This window comes from Apodemus sylvaticus, chromosome 5 (genome assembly GCF_947179515.1).
Source record: "Apodemus sylvaticus chromosome 5, mApoSyl1.1, whole genome shotgun sequence".
Taxonomy (NCBI): Eukaryota; Metazoa; Chordata; class Mammalia; order Rodentia; family Muridae; genus Apodemus; species Apodemus sylvaticus.
Window position 1 is genome coordinate 309179 of NC_067476.1, and position 14727 is coordinate 323905.

The 14727-nt window shown below is 36.2% G+C and overlaps 1 protein-coding gene across 4 annotated transcripts in view; it reads right to left on the reverse strand.

Annotated features, from left to right (window-relative positions):
• LOC127685016 (ubiquitin-conjugating enzyme E2 pex4-like) overlaps window positions 1–14727 on the reverse strand; it is a 144137-nt gene that overhangs the window by 52995 nt on the left and 76415 nt on the right. For 3 of the 4 annotated variants that reach the window (XR_007977778.1, XR_007977777.1, XR_007977776.1), the window contains exon 5: window positions 11060–11175. The exons of the other annotated variant lie outside the window; for it this stretch is intronic. The gene's annotated coding sequence lies outside the window, so the exon portion shown is untranslated. The remainder of the gene's footprint in view (window positions 1–11059; window positions 11176–14727) is intronic. 4 annotated transcript variants of the gene reach the window in all.

The window sequence follows — 14727 nt, forward strand, 5'->3', positions numbered from 1 at the left end:
ACACAGATTTTATAAATCTAATAAGCAAAGCAAACAGATAAAATCTGTATTTTAAAATACCATTAAGATATGATTTGCATTTTAAACTTATTATGTTTATAATCATATACGTTTCACTGAATCCCAACTATGTTGCTAGCTACTAAAAAAGAATACACATACACACTTTAGTGTTGATGGGAATGGTTCCTTTGAGGTCTAGCTCAAGAACTACCCTCCTATCTTTGAAACCTTTTTAAAAATAATTTATTAAATAATCTTGACTTCTGTTAAAAATCCTATTCATTATAGTTGCAGCCTGTATTGTATTACCTAGCATTTGACTATCATGGGTTCATTGTTCCAGAAAAATATATAAGTAAGGACAATGTGAAATAGGTAACCTAAAAGTAGTACAAGGAATAGGGGTTAAAGAAGTACAAAAGAAGGGCATATAACAATCTTTAATAGCTTTAAAAAAAAAAAAAAGGCAGGAAGAGCACCACAACTCTGAGGCCAGCCAAGTCTATATTGTGATGTCTAGTCTCAAAAGTTTAAAAAGGGGGAAGGGGGTGCAGCACAGAGGGACACATACATTTTATTCCAGAACATGGGAAGTAGAGGTGGGTTAAGTTGCAAAATGACCGTGACTAATAATGAGACCCTGCCTTGGAGGGAGAAAGGGAAAGAGAAAGACTTATAGAATATCTACAATGAAGAACTGGGCCTATACTGAACAAAGAGGCATAAATGAAACAAGACAAAATGGCAAAAACTGGAAAGTAAAGGCGTTTGTTAGCCATATTAAGTTTCAACTTCATACATGGAGCAATGATAACCCTTGGAAGAATTGGAATGTATTTGTTCTTAATACATTTTCCAAAAGTAGGGCGAGCTTGGGAGATTTAAATGTTCAAAAACCAGTTTTAGAAGTTGGATAGATAGCCGGGCGTGGTGGCGCACGCCTGTAATCCCAGCACTTGGGAGGCAGAGGCAGGTGGGTTTCTGAGTTCGAGGCCAGCCTGGTCTACAGAGTGAGTTACAGGACAGCCAGGACTACACAGAGAAACCCTGTCTCAGAACTCCGGATGACGGAGAAGCATCTTAAAAAATGCTCAACCTCATTAGTCATTAGGGAAATGCAAATCAAAACAACCCTAAGATTTCATCTTACACCAGTCAGAATGGCTAAGATTAAAAATTCAGGAGACAGCAGGTGTTGGAGAGGGTGTGGAGAAAGAGGAACACTCCTCCACTGCTGGTGGGATTGCAAATTGGTACAACCACTCTGGAAATCAGTCTGGCGGTTCCTCCGAAAACTGGGCACCTTACTTCCAGAAGATCCTGCTATACCACTCCTGGGCATATACCCAGAAGACTCCCCACCATGTAATAAGGATACATGTTCTACTATGTTCATAGCAGCCCTATTTGTAATTGCCAGATGCTGGAAAGAACCCAGGTATCCCTCAACAGAAGAGTGGATGCAAAAAATGTGGTATATCTACACAATGGAGTACTATTCAGCCATTAGAAACAATGAATTCATGAAATTCTTAGGCAAATGGATGGAGCTAGAGAATATCATACTAAGTGAGGTAACCCAGACTCAAAAGGTGAATCATGGTATGCACTCACTAATAAGTGGATATTAACCTAGAAAACTGGAATACCCAAAACATAATCCACACATCAAATGAGGTACAAGAAGAAAGGAGGAGTGACCCCTGGTTCTGGAAAGACTCAGTGAAACAGTATTCAGCAAAACCAGAACGGGGAAGTGGGAAGGGGTGGGTGGGAGGACAGGGGAAGAGAAGGGGGCTTGCGGGACTTTCGGGGAGTGGGGGGGGCTAGAAGAGGGGAAATCATTTGAAATGTAAATAAATTATATCGAATAATAAAAAAAAAAAAAAAAGTTGGATAGATGGCTCAGAGCTTAAAAGATGATATACCAGGGAGCTTGAGAGATGGTTCGTTATTTAAGAGCACTGACTGCTCTTCCAGATGTCCTGAGTTCAATTCCCAGCAACCATATGGTGACTCACAACCACCTATTATAGGATCCGATGCCCTCTTCTGGTATCTGAAGACAATTACATTGTACTCATATACATAAAATAAATAAATCTAAAAATAAAAGAAAAAGAAAGAAAGAAAGGAAAAGAGGAAAAGAAAAAAAGAAAAAGATGATATAGCAGTTGCAGAAAACTTGAGTTTGATTCCCAATACCCATATTAGGTGTAACTCCAGCTCTAGGGGAGACGATGCCATCTTCTGGCCTCAAATGCACAAACCCATATACAGACACAAATGTATACATAGTTAAAAAGAAAGCAGTCATTCTTTAAAAACCATGCTAGGCATGTTGGTACATACTTATAAATAACACAAACACTGAAGATACTTGATGAAGTGGTGAAATGGTTTTGAAACTAGAAAAGGTTAATGGTTGTATAATACTGTGAACATAGATATGTTTATCTACTATTATTTGTATATATGTTGTTTATTACATTTGAACATATTATATCTCATCTTAGTTCTTAAAATGACACAAATGTATTAAAATAGGAAACACAAGATGAGATACTTGTTTGAAAGGGGAAAACTTACTTAATGTTAAATTTCTACAGCACATATATGTTGTATATGTTGGGAGAGGGGCTGTCTTTGCAGAGTTATAGACTGTACTTTGGACCTTGCATACACTAGGCAAGTCTTCTACCACTGAGAGACATCCTCAGAATATATCAGGGTTTTTGCCAGAGAGGAAAGCAGGAAAACAAAGAGGCTAATATGTTTAACAGAGTAAATAGCCAACAATGATAAGTTCACTCTTCTACAGCATGGAAACACTATCTCAATTAAGGCCATTGGGTTCAAAAAAGAAAGCCAAAACCGTCTTCAGCATAAGCAGTAAAGATAACTAGAACAACACTAACAAGGTTAAGGTGGAAAAGTGCAAGTGGAAATTGTTTCTCTAAGGTTTCGATAGATAGAAAAATTACAGTAGCCATAGCCACGAGCAAATGAAATTCATGCAATCAAGTAGTTTTATTTGGTTGATTTTTCAGGTTTTTTGTTTTGTTTTGTTTTGTTTTGTTTAAGGCACGATTTTGTCTTAGTGGGCCTGAAATTTGTATGTAGACTGGCTGGCCTTACCCTTTAGCCTCTTTGCTAAGACTACAGACATATGACACTATAATGGTTGTGGTTATTGCTGCTGTTGTTTTAAATAGGATCTTCCCTTGCAGCCCAGGCTATAGAATCAGACCTCGCTCTGAGAATCAACTAATTTGGGGCAGGGGGAGAGGCATGAATCCACAAAAACTAAGAGTAAGCATAATAGTGTATACTCTCTGATTTCAGCTTTTGGAGGGTGGGAAAAGAAGATCCTGTCAGACATGTCTCTAAAAAGATGAGAGCATATGAAAAGTGAACAAACATGAATTATTAGGATCAATACAAATTCATAAAGTGTTTTTTTTAAAAACTAGGCTTATACACCAGAAAAGGTTCAGGGAAACAGTCATCTCAGTATGATGAACATTCCTAGTATCCACAATATGGTCTTCTAATACAAGCAGGGTTTTGTGAAGAAATGACAGATTCTAAGTCTGAGGCATAAGGAAAAAATATGTTAGGCTCTTCTCAATACTCAATAAAATGTGTTAGGCTCTTCTCAATACTAAATAAAACAAAAGCTATCAGTTAGAAGCCCCACTGGCTAAAAATGTTATGAGTTGAGTATTAGTATGAATAATAACCGTGAAGGATAGACAAATGTATTTCAATACATGAGTAACTAACATACACACACAAAACCAACCAGCCATGGCTGTTATAATTAGGTGCTAGTAAACCATTTTGTCATTTTGATTTGGGTCTTATCCCACAGCTGGCTTAATGCCAGCACTCAGGAGGCAGAGGCAGACAGATATCTGTGAGATCAAGGCTAGCCTGGTGTATAGAATGTGTTCCAGGACAGCCAAAGCTACAGAGAAAAAAGGATGGGAGGGAGGGATATACTTCTTCAACCATGTAAAGAATCAATCTCAGGTCAGCAGGCTTGGTAACAACATCTTTTCCACAGAGCCATCTCATCATCCAATTCTTGGCCTACTCTGTGCAAGCAATACATTATTTTGAAAACCAAAGAAAGTAGAAGAACCTTGCACTCTATTATCAAATACTGAAATAATAATTATGTTATCAAATAACATCTCTAAAAAACTCCAGCTATGCGATTGTTTATGGAGCCCCTGGGTATGGCTAAGTTGAACATGCCCAATTTTCTGAATTACTCAAACAAATTTAACTTTTCCTGATTCAAAAGACATAGCTTCTTCTTCCTCCTTTTTATCTTCCTACTTTAAGAAGCTGCAGAAATTTAAAGTTTGCCTTCTCTGGGTTTTTGGGTCTTGTTTTGCTTTTTTTCTTTTAAAGCAAGATTGTCCTCTGGCTTAAAAAATAAAAATACATTAAGCTGAAAAGTTTCAGAAATGTCACTTTATTACTTTTTCTACATTTTTAAAAATTTCTATGTAAAATGAATAAACCAAATAAATCTTTAAAAGATAAAAGTCATTATTTTTGAGGTAATCTCATGTAGCAAAACTGAACCTGTTCAAAGCTCATAGTAAGAGTCAAATATAAAACGGGGCGTGGTGGTGCACACCTGTAATCCTAGCACTTGGGAGGCAGAGGCAGGTGGATTTCTGAGTTCAAGGCCAGCCTGGTCTACAGTAGAGTGAGTTCCAGGACAACCAGGAAGAAACCTGTCTCAAAAAAACCAAAACCAAAACAAAACAAAACAAAACAAAAAAAACCAAACAACAACAACAACAACAAAAAAAAGTCAAATATAAAACACACAGAGAAACACGTTAAGAGAATCCCTGTTATGAATATAACTAATAGAAGCTACATGTGAGAAATTATAAGGACAAGACCTGGGATTGCAAGCAATTTTCTATAGAATCTAAACATTAAAGAGGTGAGAGATGTTTATGAGTTAACTGAATATATGAAATCTGACTAGATAACAGATATTAAGAAATATCTGCCAGGCAGTGGTGGCATATGCCTTTAATCTCAGCACTTGGGAGGCAGAGGTAAGTGAGCGAATTTCTGAGATCCAGGCCAGCTTAGTCTATATAACAAGTTCTAGGATAGCCAGGGCTATGCAGAAAAACCCTGTCTCAATAATAAACAAACAAACAAATAACAATGATGATAGTAATAATAAAAATAAACATTTTGGTTTTTTAGACAAGGTCTCACTGTCTGTCCCTAGATAGCCTGCTCTGCCTCCCTAGTGCCCCAGCACTAGGGTTAAAGGCAAAAACCATGACCCCAAACTTAGAGTCCCATCTTTACAGCAGATCCTCTTTGAATCTTTTTTTTTTTAACTTTCCATCTTTGCAAGTTTCTGGCTTTCTGAGGTAAAGTCTCACTATGTAGTCCAGGCTAGCGTTGAATTTATAATCCTGCCTCAACTTAGAATTGAAATTACAGAAGTGCACCATCATGCCCAATTCTTTAAACCATTAAGGTAACATATAAAACCTTTTATCTAAATATTCTGTAGATTCTCTTAAGTAAATTATGATTTACCAAAATAATGTTACCACTCTATCACAGGAATTGCTACACATCTACTGTAATAGTGTTGAGAAACAGAAAAGAGGTGTGTTTTGTAATTACTGTAACTACACAAACAATCATTTCCTCAACCTTCATTAATAAATCAATATTGGAAAAATACCAGTGGTGGTTTGAATGAGAACAGCCCTCATAGGCTCATGTTCATATACCTGGTTCCCAGTTTGTAGAACTGTTTGGGAAGGATTAGGAGGTATGGCCTTAATGGAGGAGATGTGTCAGCAGCAGTGAGCATTGAGATTAGTACTGTGTCTCTTGCTTGCTGTTTAAGAGTCAAATTCTCAGGTGTTCCTGCCACCATGCCTTTATTCAACCATCATAAAGTCTAATCCTCTGGAACTGTAAGCCCAATTAAACACTTTCTTTTATAAATTGCCTTGGTCATGGTGTTTTTTCACAGTAATAGAAAAGTAACTAATAAAGTGATATATCAACAAACAACTGCACAAATTTTATTACATTTCTACTATAGTTTTTTTAAAGATCCAATCTAATAATCTTTATAGATTTCTAATCAACATTAAAACTGCTTACAATTAGAATATTTTTCTTTACATTTGAGTCATAGGCTACAGTGAGCTGACTTCCTAACTGGTTAAAAAAAAGGGGGGGTGGACCATGGAGCAGACAGGCAAAAAACAGTCATTCCATATTTATAAAGACTTTCTAATATTCTGCCAAAAGGATTTTCTTCCTTAGAATTAACAGGTACATTCTACCACCTACATCTGACCATGGTGTGTCATTCTCAGGTTAAATAAAGCTGTTCTGTTGTCAAAGTCATCTAAATTCTCATTCTTTCTCTCTCCCTACAAACTTAAATGACTCTTATATTCTAAACATATCCTGATGAGTTTATCTAGACATATCCTGATACCCTTTGTATGTTGTAGCTTGTGCTTAAATACAACATCATCAGCATACTTCTCTGCTGAAATCTGATGCAGCAGGAATTCCTGAGAACAGAAGACCATATACATTATATGGTATTATATGTCAGGACTAAGTCTGCATTTCAATTCTCCTTAGTCTTGCCAAATTTAGTCATCTCATTTTTTTCCCAAGCTTCATTTTCTTATCCATAAAGTAGGATAAAACCTATAGTGGTATTATAAAACAGAAAAATAAGGTGTGTGCATATAAGTGCTTGAGTCTGGAAGGCAAGGACCAACAGCTGGTGGTTTCAGATTTGAGACAGGGTCTCTCGCTGAACTTTGAGCTCACTGATTTGACTAAATTGGCTAGCCAATGAGCTCCAGGGCTGCCCCTGGCCCTTCTAGCATTAAGTCCCTGCAGGGAATCTAAACTGGGATCCTCTCAAGCTTTGGAACAGGCAATTTACTGACTGAGCTGTTTCCTCATCACCAAAAGAAGACACAAAATATTGTCCTATCTTAGGATACATGTAGAAAATGTTAATTATCCATTGTCTTCCCATAGTCTAACAAATACAATGTTCTTTAGAATCTCAAGAACAGCCTCAGGAAGTAGGAGGGTCTTTGAGTTGACGGGTAGTTAAGACAGCATGGAGAGCCAGGCGGTGGTGGCACACGCCTGTAATCCCAGCACTCTGGGAGGCAGAGGCAGGCGGATTTCTGAGTTCGAGGCCAGCCTGGTCTACAGAGTGAGCTCCAGGACAGCCAGGGCTATACAGGGAAACCCTGTCTCGAAAAAACCAAATTAAAAAAAAAACAAAAAACAAAAAACAAAACAAAACAAAAGAATCTCAAGAACAAGCCTATACCTTCGCTACCACCTTTTAAGAAAAATACTAGCCAGCTCCAAACATCATCCAAACTATGTTTCTAATGAGAGTTGCTGTGAGCCCTCCACCCCTGACTCCCTGCTTACAGTAAAAATATTCTAACTTCCAATATTCCTGAGGGAAGACTTTTTTCCTCACCATTTGTAAACCTACAAGACATCTATTAATACATGCTTAAACCTGTATTAAAATGTTTACTAAACTCTGTCTGCTTCATAATATGCTGTCTAGTCCTGACTTCTTTTCAAGTCAAATTCACAAATGCTGGTTTGGCCTGAGTCAATTTTCCTAAAACTCTTTGGGAATATGTTAGGCTGCTGAGGTCGACAGTGTGAAACTGCCTCCTTTACCTGTATCTCAAAACGCTGACAATAAGATACTGTATAAGTTTACTTTTAAAATGTAGTTTAAAAAATAAAAATGACTAACTATAAAAGTTGAAGCTAGAGAAATGTCTCAGTGTTTAAAAGTCATATATAAGCTTTCCGTAATAAATACAGCTTAAACTAATTCACAAGAAAATAAAAATATAGAATAAATAGAACATATTTGAGCAAGAAGTACTAAACTTAAAGCAATAACATGGGCATCTAGGAGAAGGAAATCAAGTAAAAAAAAATGTGGGCAGAAGAATCAAGTTGGTCTCAGATTTATTTCTCCATAACAATGCATAGCTGGTAGTGACAAAACTACAGAATTCTAAAGCAAAGTGTGATACAAAGAATAAGGAAGTCAAAGAAATCAAACTAGGATGAACAAGATTGTGGATGAACCTTAGAACTTGTTTCTTAATTTTTTTTTTCTTTTTTACATCATTTATAGTGTGAACATGTACACTGCACCATACTGTGCATGTGGAAGTTAAAGGACAGCTTGCAGGACTTAGTTCTCCCTTTCTACCATATAAATTGAATTTAGGTGGTCAGGCTTCGGGACAGGAACCCTTACCCAGTGACCCATCTCTCTGGCCTGCTTCTTGTACTGCTAAAAATGAATTTTGTAATCCGAAACACAAATAATAATTACTGAGTCCACACAAACACCCAAAACTAAAAATATTACCACAAGCCTAAAAATATACACGATTGCTCAGCAGTAAAGAATATTTATTACTTGTGAAGGTACCTAGGTTTGGTTCCAGCAACCAAATCGTGGCTCATAGCCATCTGTAACTACAATTTTCAGAGATCAGATACCCTCTTCTAGACTCTATGTGCACCAGGCATGCACAAAATATACAAAAATATATGCAGGTAAACCATACATACCAAAAAATTAAAAGGCAAATTAATACATATGTATGTGTACTTTTATATATATACATAGATTGGTTCAATCTCTGTAACTGCATGGACTGATGATTTGGTCAAGTACAAGAGTACTGTTTTTATCTAAAAATTAAATTGATGAGTACCAAAATAATTTGGCTGGATATTTTTTGGTTGAGACAAGCATGACATGAAAACTTAAGTCACATAGGTCAGAATAACAGTCACCTATACAGAAATATATCACCTTGAATAATAAAGTAAAAATACTTATATGATTAAGTAGTAATCTATTTTCATGTAACTATAGAATATTTATAAAAATACAAACAGTATACAAAACAAACACTCAAATATATGTATTCTAAAACACTGTTGAGAGAGCTAGAGCAATGACTCAGTAGGCAAAACACTCATACATATGATGTAAAATCATTCTTTTGAGAGGAGGGAGGGAGGGAGGGAGAGAGTGTGGGAAGGAGGGAGATGGAGAGAGGAGGGAGAAGGAGAGGGAGGGACGGACGGAGGGAGGAGAGAGAGAGAGAGAGAGAGAGAGAGAGAGAATTGAGAGCTAGAGAGCTGGTTCAACGCCTAAGAACACTTACTATTCTTGCAAAGGACCCAGGTTCAGTCTTAGCATCTATGTGGCAGCTCACAACCACCTATAACTAAAGATCTAAGAGGTCCAATAACCTTTTCTGGCCAAGGGTGGTACACTTACAAATATCCAGGCAATATAATCATACACACACAATAAACCTATTTTAAAAAAAAATCAAGCCGGGTGTGGTGGTACAAGCCTTTAAAGCAGAGGCAGGCAGATCTCTGAGTTCAAAGCTAGCCTGTTCTACAGAGCAAGTTCCTGGACAGCCAAAGCTAGAGATTTCAACAGCCCCCACCCCTGCAAATCTTCCACTACTTCTTAGACCTAGGTGTATGGGAGAAAATAATCTAAGCTAAGCATCAGGCCATACCAGGTGCAATACAAGGCATATCAAGTAAGACAGTATTGAACCAGCTATGATACACTCTATTATGGTTTAAAAATATATGAAACATCATGTATGTTCACGCGTGGAGCATTTGGCCACCAGCTGGTGCTGCAGTTTTAGGAAGTTGTGAAAATTTGAGGATTGTGGCCTAACTAGCAGAAGTGGACTGGTGAGACAAGGCTTTAAAGGTGATAGTAATTTCTGGTTCTAGCACAAATGCTCTGAATCCTGATCCATTAGGCTATAAAGAGCTCCAGGAAAGTGATCTATCTTCCTGCTGCAACACTATTCCTGACCATGAAAAACTATACTTTTTAAAACCATAAGCAATTGGGTGGGTGGTAGGCGGTAGAATCTTGGTGGGGGGGGGGGGAGAAATAGAACCATGATCCAAACAAAACGAACTTTTCCTTAAGCTGATTCTGTATTGATCATAGCCACAAAGAAAGTAATGAATATACAGATGCATATTGATTCACTTTCTGGTATATCCCTCTATCATGCTTCAAATTCATTTTCAAATCTTTTCCATCTAAGGTGATGGAAATAATATACTTCTGTGATCCGAATCATGACTGACTTTATCCTTTATTCACTTTCTAGTAATAAAAGGGAGAGTTCTGACCTGTAAAACCTTTCTAAAGCAACCAAAACTTTTAAAGCCTATCTTCTTGACTTAGAAATGGCTATTCCTAGAAGAGAAATAACTGGAACATAAAAATATTTTTGCTGGAAAAATTCAATAATAATTCAAGTATTTTTAATTACAACTTTAAAAACTCAAAATGAAAGAAATATTATAGTACCAGGATATGAAAAAAAATTACATACCTATTTAGTATACTTTGAAAGAGTAGATGCTGACATGAGAAAATTTAGTTGTTTGAAGAATGAAATATGGCAAATATATCATCTATCTCTTTAAAAAACAGAAAGTGGGTTGCAGAGATGGCTCAGTTGTCAAGATCACTTGTTGCTCTTGCAGAGAACCTGGGTTCAGTTCCCAGCATTGGCATAGTGGCTAACAAGCATCTGTAACTTCAACTCCAGGTCATCTGACAGCCTCTTCTGACTTACTTGAACTCCAGGCACACAGGTGTACAGACATACATTCAGGCAAAGCATTCATGTATGTAAAATAACAAATCTTCAAAACATTTTAATAGCAAAACAAAAACTAAATTATTCAAGTGTATACATATAAAAAAAACCCTTTTGACCTAATATTCTAGTCTATTATTCAAGAGTTCCAAAGTGCCAATATGAACCTAAGCCAATAAAAATTCTTAAATTTTTTTCAAAAACTACATAGTTTGCCCATGGTTCTGAAGGATGGAGACAGATAGAAGAACATGAACTGGTCAGCAAAGTGTAGGGAGCAAAATACTCACAGAGGGGCTGAGGCGAAGGAGGAAGGCTAAATCTTCTGGGCAGAACCCCAGAGAGGCGCCAAGTCAGTGACCGATGAACGAGGAAGGTCAGTAGTGAGAAGTGGGACTGAAAACATCTGTCATAGCAAGAAGTCAAGAGAGAATGTCTAAAGTTGATAAACCAAAAACACAGACACTATAAACATATCATTTAGAAGCATGGAGTTAAATCCCCAGGAAATCTGAACCAAAAATATTTTATGAAAGCAGTTGTCCCTAGGGAGCAGCAACAACTCTTTAGTAGCAGTTTATTAGAAGAATTTTAGGTATTTAATTTTTAGCTTTTATTATTTGTAATTTACATTTTATTCATTTTGTCTGAATATACAACCAAAATTTTACTTATTAAGTCAGGGCTATAACTTATTTGACAGTGTTAGTCACCGACAAGATGTGGAATCAAACAAATCTACCGTAATTTGACCAGAATTCCTTTCTCCTAACAGAAACAAAAAATAGTATTGTTAGTAAATGTATCGTTTCAGTTATAAAACATTTGCTTATATGTGTATATGTGTATATATGTGTATACTAAAATGCTAGCCAAAATACCTTGCTGTTATTTTGTTTTGTTTATTTTATGAGACAGGCTGTCTGTGTATATCTCTGGCTGTTCTAGAACTTGTTCTACAGACCAAGCTGACCTCAAACCCAGAGATCTGCCTATCTCTGCTTTCCCGAGTGCTGGGAAGACTTCCACTTCCACCTAGCCTACCTTACTGTTTCTATGATCAATTTAGCAGCCAGAGAAACCCCTATAAACCTAAATCGTGTTGCTGTTCATATGGAAGCCTAATCTCACTTGGTGAGGGCCTTAAAAAGTCCTTCAGAATTTACCAGTATCTCACTCCCACCTTCTGTCTCTGGGTTCAGCTACTCTATCATTTTCCTGCAACATTCTCATCTATATCCCCGTTGCAGATGCTGCACTTGTGGTACCCTTCACACATTCACATTCACTCCCTCACCAAGCATTCTTAAATGTCACCCTAACTTTAATTATGACTCCCATGTTCTTAGGAAATGTAAACTTTTCCTTTCCACTTAGTATTCTACTACATTTTATTAATTGTGTTTAACTCCTTTACTTCACCTAGAATGCTAGTTTGAAGGAACATGAATTTTTGTTTATTAAAGCCCCAGGATCTATTATCTATGGCAATAAGTGTTTGACAAACTAATTGCTGGTTAAAAACAAAACAAACAAACAAAGAAACAAAAAAAAAAAACCCCAGAAACATCACAGGAAGCAGTCACAATATTGATAATTAAGTAAAATAGTTTAGAATCCTTAAGAAATTCTGAGACGTATATTTGCACCTCAGGGGGAAGAAGACAGACAGAGAAAATTAACACAAACTTGCTCATGAGAGAGCCTGCTCCATTAACAAGTGAAATGGCCTTTTTTATTCAAAGTCAGAGTAATAATCTCACACATTAACAACAACTAGTCACAGTCCCATTGTCCACTACAGCCTTCAAGTCTGAATAAAGATCAGGAGCACATTGTTCACCATCTTCAGTTCCCCACCCAGAACAAACACAAAGAACAAATTGGTACTCTGGAGAAATTCTTACAAAAGAACTTTTCATTGTGGTACACATGAATGATAGAGAATACATCAGTCATAACATCAAAGAATTTCATCTATTCTGCATGGTAACTTACTCAATAAAAAATAACCTTTATAGACTTTTAATGACTATAAGTAAAAAGTAATTAATCATAAGTAAAAAATAATTAATCATCCTTTATTGATACACAGAAACATACACAACAAACAGAATTCTACTATGCGCATGCAGTTTATACATCTTCAGAAAGAATTATGATTGAGCTTTTACCAAATCTCAAGTCATTAACAAAACACAAAATCTGACACAAAGACTTAATCAAAATCATTTGATTTTGTGTTCACAGAGAATAGATTTTGACATGGCTACTCTATAACTGTTTTGAACCCATCTTCTCAAAAACAACATAGCTTCACCTTTTGACATTACAAGTACTAAAAGCATTTGTAAATAGAAGGTAAATTGAAAAGCCTGCTCACAGACATACATAACAAAACTGAATGAAGTGGTGAAGCCACTATCAAAATGAAACTAACAAACAAAACAAATCCACATTATAAGTAGTAGTCCTAATACTGAAGAGAACAAACTTAGTAAAGATTATCAAGAAAATAACATATCAGAACAGAACAAAGGAAGCATTTAGTAAATAATGAAATGGAGCCGGAAATGAAGATGGGCAATTATATAACTAATGCTTAAGAAAGAATTCCAAAAATTAAAGCATGTAAGATATCTAAGAAATTTTCCTGAACCCACCGATCGAGATGGCTTACCACTAATAGGAAAAATGTAATAGAGAATCACACCAAGAGCGAGATACAGTCTAATAAAGTTACTGAACTTCAAGGATAAAGAAAGCAATCTGCCAATACCCAGGCAGAAGTAGGTCACCTACAAAGGGGAAAAAAAAAGTCAGGCTGGTCCCAGACTTCCCTATAGTAACCCTATAGGCCAATAGATAAGGGAACAGTCTGTTGGGTTTTAAGGAAAAAGAAGTGTAGCTCCAATTCTGACTTTTAATTTAAATATTAAAATATTGTCAGACAAAACATCCTTTCACTTGAAAGCCATGAATAGTACTTCAAAGCTAAGAATGCTGAGAATATTGCCTTCAGGCAACCGCTCTCAGAAAAGATACTTGATAAATATAATAGACTGAAGTGTATTAAGGCTTCGGCTTTTCAGTAACAACAGGTTACTGTACAGGTCAAGTACAAACAGCAAAGGACCATCATTCTAAAATGCACTCAATTTCACGTTTTAGCTTATTTGAAATCAGCATCCATATTACAACTGATGATGTCGTGGTTTGACAACATTTATCCATGCTAGCAGTTTATTACATGTTGGCTTTATTAAAGGAAAATAAAACATTAAAAAATTGATGGTATCCTAAACAAAATGAAATAAAGTATTTTTGTAAGATGAGAAGAACAATGAGAGCAAATTAAAAAGTAATTTTAAAAGATGATAAAAAAACAGGCAGAAACACAAGCAACAACAACAAAAAATGACTAATATTACAGAAGTAAACCCACATTATGTGAACAAGTAAAAGCATTTTAAATTGGGTCCCCCCTAACCCCCCCCCAAAAAAAACCAAAAAAAACCTAATCCTGATCCAACTACATGGATCCATCTACAGGGTCTACATGAGACAAACCTAAAAGGGTGACTTTGAGAAGTTAAAAGTAACAGTTAGACAAAAAATGTATCAGGCAGATATAAACATTTTTGAAACTCATTAAAGAAAAAAACAATGAAACATTGAGAGCCAAAAGACAGAGTCACTTTTTCTAGTGATCAAACTCCAGCCAGACATCGTGACCAACACCTCTTATCCCAGACTTCTAGAAGGTAGAAGCAAATAGATTCGGAGTTCAAGGCCAGCCAGGGATACAACATGGTAAAACTTCCAACATTTTTTAAGACCCACAATCTAAGTCCTTTCAACTGATCATAAATTAAAATTAAGTACTGAGCATTCAATTAAATGTTAGAAAATAAAAAGGCTAAAAAACAGAATAAAGGAATTTCAAGATGTCTTAAAT